This window comes from Nylanderia fulva, unplaced genomic scaffold (genome assembly GCF_048542155.1).
Source record: "Nylanderia fulva isolate GAGA-0341 unplaced genomic scaffold, ASM4854215v1 Scaffold135, whole genome shotgun sequence".
NCBI lineage: Eukaryota > Metazoa > Arthropoda > Insecta > Hymenoptera > Formicidae > Nylanderia > Nylanderia fulva.
The window spans coordinates 142,237-148,497 of record NW_028189569.1 but is presented as its reverse complement, the minus strand read 5'-3'; positions in this window follow the sequence as shown (position 1 = coordinate 148,497).

The window sequence follows — 6,261 nt, the reverse complement described above, 5'->3', positions numbered from 1 at the left end:
TATTTTTTTATTTTTTATTCATTTTTTTACTATGATAACACATGTAATTTTTTTGTAATTCCAGTAACGAAAGTTCCAATTTCGATTGCTGTTTAGCGTGCGGAAGATGAATTTCTCAATGATTCAATGTATGTCTTATTTTACCGCACAAGTGCGAGAAAAACGCCTTTATGATCTATATTATCGCACAGTTTATAAAGTATAATAATTCTATAATATTATCGTTCAATAAATAAAATTATTATCTTCAATAAATAATATTTATCTTATTATATGCAATTTCGTCTTTTCGCTGTAATCGACTTTAGAACATACGTGTACTTTTTGACTTAGAATGATCCCAAGAATATAAAGTTTCACTGTGGACATTACGTTGCACGACACCCTGTATATATATAAAAAGAGAGACCGATCTGTAATAATTATAATTGATTATAAAATACATAATTCTTTGTAATAAATAAATGATTTATATGAAAGTATTTTCGAAATTGAGCAGATAATAATATTATCATCATTGGAATAGAGCAGTAGTTAGATAAGATTGTATTGAAAGAGATAGATTTTATTTTTGATTATATAGATATTGTATTTATATGTATATATATAAAATTTATATATTTCTTTATATTTGTCTACTATATGCGCACAATAAACATTTATAATTTCTATAAAAGCAGGCTATCTCGAGTAGACATAAAACAGATAAAAATAATCTTGTAAGTTCCTATAAAATTTTTTTTATAACGCATCGCGATATTTGTCTAAAAACGGATTCTATATGTCCATGAAAAATTATTCACTTTTACGAAAACATCTTGTATATATGCAATATCTATATAATCAAATAAAATTATTCCTTTCAATATCTTATCTAACTACTGCTCTGTTCCAATTATAATATTATTATAAAATATTTTCATAAAAATAATTTTTATTTATTATAAATAATTATCTACTAAAACTTTATAATCAATTATAATTATACAAAATTTTTATTTTTACGTGTGCATGTTGAGAGAGGAGACAGAGAGACAGAGAGGAATACAAAGAGACAGAGAAACAGAGACAGATAGATAGATAGCTAGATAGATAGATAAATAGATAGATAGATAGATAGATAGATAGATAGATAGATCGATAGAGATCGATAGATAGTTCAATAGACAAATACCTAAATAGATAGATTGATAGATAGATATGTATATATATATGTATGTATGTGTGTATGTATGTGTATGTATGCATATATAGAAAATGTTTATAAATAAACTAACCTGTACATCCAGCCCTTCTTGAAGGAAACTACGTTTCGAAAGGGGCAAATGTTTGGCGTCATATTTTTGTCCCATGGTGTGGACAACACACAAACTCAAGTATACGCTGCTTTGTTGTTACGCATATGAACGTGTATAGCACCGCGCGACGTGAGTGAGGCGTCGCGCAGTAGATCATATCAACGTATAATACGCACGGATTACTGTGGTACATACTACTGATACCGCGCGAATACGAAAGATCTGACGCGCATTTTTACGTACATAATAAATCGGAATATTTGATAAAAAAAAAAAAAATATATATATATATATATATATGTATGTATATACAGGGTGTCCGGTAAGTGTTGCCTCAACCGTCGTGTGCAGGTAGAGTAAGTTAAACTGAAAAGGAAAGTCCTCTACCGTTTTGCGATTTTCGCAATAATTATTGAGTTATTAAATAAAAAAGATCGACCAATCCACGCGAATAGAAGCGCGCGACGAGAAGAGACGTCTTACTGTAACACGATACACGAAGATTTCTCGAACACGATTCGTAGACAGTCATTGTTCGCTCCTCCTTCCGCTTTGCGACGCACCGTGTATCGTGTTACAGTAGGACGTCTCTTCTCGTCGCGCGCTTCTATTCGCGTGGATTGACCGATCTTTTTTATTTAATAACTCAATAATTATTGCGAAAATCGCAAAACGGTAGAGGACTTTCCTATTCGGTTTAACTTACTCTACCTGCGCACGACGGTTGAAGCAACACTTACCGGACATCCTGTATATATATATATATATATATATATATACATATATATATATTATATATATATATATATATATATATATATACATATATATAATATTGGCATATTATACCTACATTCTTTAATTTTTAGAAAGCACATTTTCTCTCTCTTAAATCACTCGCATACAATTATAAACGAGCAATTTGAGAGAAAGAGAGAGAGAGAGAGAGAGAGTGTGTCAGAAGCACGGTCGTATACACACCGTGGTCAGAAGACAAGACAGCATGAGAGAGACGAAGATAATATGACTGTCTGTCCTTGTCTAACTGCACGATTGCAGCTCCATCTTCGCGACATCGCGCAACTAATTTTCTGCTCTGTATTATTCCCAAATGTCATTTCGCACATACACATGTGAATGAAATATTTCTGCACCAAGATCTTTTTTATTAGACTTCTAAACTTATCTCTGCAAGCTCACTAATATTCCTTTATGCAATCTTTTGTAGGAACCTGTCTTATTTTGTACGTATAAATTGTGAAACTTTTATACAAGCAAATATTGTTATGACGTGACGCGAGAAGCCAGAAAAAAACTCGTATTTAAAAATTTTTTGTTTTTTTATCACAAATTCAGATAGCTTCCTACTTTATTATTGTATTAACTTTAATCGTGGAAAAGCATTTGTTATTCTATTAACGCAATAAAAACTTCTTGGTGTTGGCAAAATATAATCGGTTTGGCCGGTAAAAGTAGACCTCCCGCATCCCCTTAAGATTCAATCACGGGATTTCGGGGTATCTCGTAATCTTTTGGATCAATTATGAGGGCCTGTCTATATAATCCCGTGAAAATCGGAGAGATCACTTGCTAATCTCTTACGGTCGTCTCGAGTAGCGCACTATAATACCAAGGCGCGTACTTATAAAATAAATTATTATATATCCTCAAATCAAAAATATCAGATTGTCTTCAAATTATTCGCCAAATTATTACCATCAGAGCTGTACCACAGCATAAAATAAAATTAGAAGCCTGTGCTTCGTCTCGCGTCGCTCGTGGAAATTTAAAATATACCCGGAACTTACACGCGAGAAAATACAAAACATTCTGTTATTAATTACAAAATGTTATGTACACATACATATATTATACATATATACATTTACCATTTTAATGTCCCACCATAAATATTTCATTTCCTACGCCTACGTCTTTTACAAAAAAATGTTTCCTACAAAAGTTGTAGGGTTTCACAGAAAACATAATATAATAATATTAATATGACCTTGAATAACACCATCAAGGACACATAAAAATTACTTTAAATTTTTCAAATAAAACCCCCTATTTTTTATTACATATTCTTGTAGCTGATGTCAGGGCCTTTCCAAAACACTCTAATAAAATATTTTTTCATTAAGTACTTTTTGAGTTATAAAGATTTAAAGTTAACAATTTTTTGACATAAAATGTAAAATATTGTAGAAAATATTTAGTTTTCGGTAATCATAACCTCTTAATACTTTTATGTACGGAGTAATGAGATCAATTAATTAGCATAAAGAAAATACATAATTGCTTTAAAAAATATGTTGCAAATTGCATACATCCTTTTTAAAGCAACTATGTATTTTCTTTACATCAATTGATTTGTCTCATCAGGAGGTCCGTTCCGGCGTAGTCGACTCCAATGAACTGAAACGGGCGACTGGATCTCATTCGTTCCGCCGACATCTGTTGCTCGGTCGTGGCTCCTCGAAATCGAACGCAGCGTAGACAGGCATGGATAACCGATCGGGTTAGAGAGTTGGCCTGCAGAATCCAGAATTGCCTCAGAATCAGGCTCCAAGTGAGCTGAGGTCCCCCGCGAAAGGAGCTAGCGTGTGCCTCCCGCACTATAAACAGCGACAGGTAATTTCTTTTTGCCAGAATAAGTGGATGTTTCTTGTTATACGGGAAGAACGTTTGTTGGAGGCGTCCGCCAATCCTCAGCAGACCGTCGGGATCCAGTATGAGACGGAGCAGCAGCAAGGGCAACCTAGTCGGAATCTGCTACTCGCTCTCGAGACGGGCTATCTCTTCAGGGAAGTCTTCTTCCTAAGCAATTCAAAGCCAACGTTTGCGAGCCGAGTTTTGCTTTTCGGCAGTTATGTTGCCCAACCGCTTGCCATCAGGATGTCGCAGGTTGTAGGAAAATCTAATGCAGTCCGCCGATATGCGCAGTATCTCATTAAAGAAGAGTACCGGTGCAGTATCTCGTCCTGCTCCTCTGGTCGGGCTATGAGGGTCGCTCGTGGTCAAAGTTCCTCAACCTCAGCGCCGCCGGGCGGCTCGAGTCTGAGGCATCGTACTCCAAGTTAGTGAGCCAGGGTGAACTGCTCCACCAGATGTCGAGACCAACTAAGACGGCAAGGGAGAGACCTCGCGTAGCCGCGTCTGCCGGGTTGTCCTTTGTTGCTACGTATCTCCAGTGTTGTGGAGGACCAAATCCTGCACTTCAGCCACTCGATGCGCGATAAATGGCTTCCAGCGCGCCATATGCGATCGTATCCATGCCAACGCCACGTAATGTCTGTCCAGGCAAAGACTGGGATGTCCGTCAGGTCCAGGCCTCGTGCGGTGCTGCGGAGAAGACGAGCCAGGAGGACGGACCCGCACAGCTCTAGTCGTGGTATCGAGAGTTGCTTGACCGGGGCCATCTTTGTCTTGGCGATCATAAGCCGGACTGTCACATTGCCCGAGGCATCGACACATCGGAGGTATACTGCAGCTGCATAGGCGTGATTGGCGGCATCCGAGAAGCCGTATAGCTTGACAGTGCCCTCTGATTCAGGGAAGTTCACGCAGCGTGGTATGCGGATCCGATTTAGCTGTAGCAAGGCCTCCGCAAATTTTATCCACGCGGTCCGAAAGTGGTCTGATAGCACTTCGTCCCAGGAGAGTCCAACCATCCACAGGTCCTAAATGAGGATCTTGTCGAAGACGAGTAGTGGAGTAGCCCACCCGAGCGGGTCAAAGCAAGCTACGTCCGACAGAACCATTCTTTTAGAGTTCAAGGGCATGAAGGTTGCAGTCCACAGGGCAAAGCTGTCATCTCGAGGCCTCCAACTGCGCTCCTAGCGTGCCAACTCCATCTTGATCGTAGAACAGCTTGTCGACCGACTCTCCAGCAGGGCACAACTTACACTCGTTGCCTATTTGCTCAACTCGAAGCCGCCAGCAGCGAGGATCGCTTGAGTCTGCCGTTTGATCCAATGCTTTTTCCAGAGTTTGGCCGCCTGCCAGGATGTCATCGATATACGAAGAGGCCTTAAAGTTGGATCCTTCGTCATCGGTCAGTTTCAGCGTAGACCACCGTCAGCAGCCGAAAGTCCCGGACTTTCTGAGCGAGGTCCGGACGCCACGGAATGCGCTGCAGGTCCGTGTCCTCTGGATACACCATGATCTGTCGGAACATCTTGACAATGTCCGTAGTAAAGACGTAGTTGAAAAGGCGCCAACGTGACAAGGACGCCCAGAGTTCAGACTGTAGCTTCGGTCCGAAAAGTAGCAGGTCGTTGAGCGAGTGGCTGGTTGAGGTGCTATGTGACGCGTAAGACAACGCGTATTTTGTCCAATGCATTCTTGAAGACCGCGTGGTACGGTAGGTAGTATGCGTCGGCATTAGGAACTTGCGTGGCCGGCACGATAGACATATGGCCCAGTTGACTGTACTCGGTCATGAAGCTCACGTAAGCGGTCATGTAACGCAGGGTTGCGCGCGAGTCGACGCTCCAGGCTGATTAGTAATGCGAGCGCCTCGCGTCGTTTGTGGCCTAGACGGATGACGTCATCCTTTCGCTTAGGCAGTCGCACCGTGTATCTGCCTTGGTGGTCACGAAAATGCGTATCCTTAAACTGGCTCTCGCATCGTAGGTCCTTCGACGAAGCGACAGACTCCGAGGACAACTCTTCCAACTGCCAGAACCGCTGAAGGGCGTTGTCTACCTCGTCCCAGGGGGCGAATACGTAGAGCGTAAATACGCCTGAGCTGTCACTCTGCGGTGGCGAGGTGGATGCCTATCCCATGATAACCCATCCTAAGGCAGTGGCGTGAGCAAAGGGCGTGCCACTTGGGATCATTTTAAGCTCTTCTCGCAGGAGAGATCCATATACGTCTGCTCCGAGGATGGCGTCTACCCTCGTTGGTCGATGGTACTCCGGATCAGCGAGCGTTAGATCAGCCAGGTGAGACCAATCC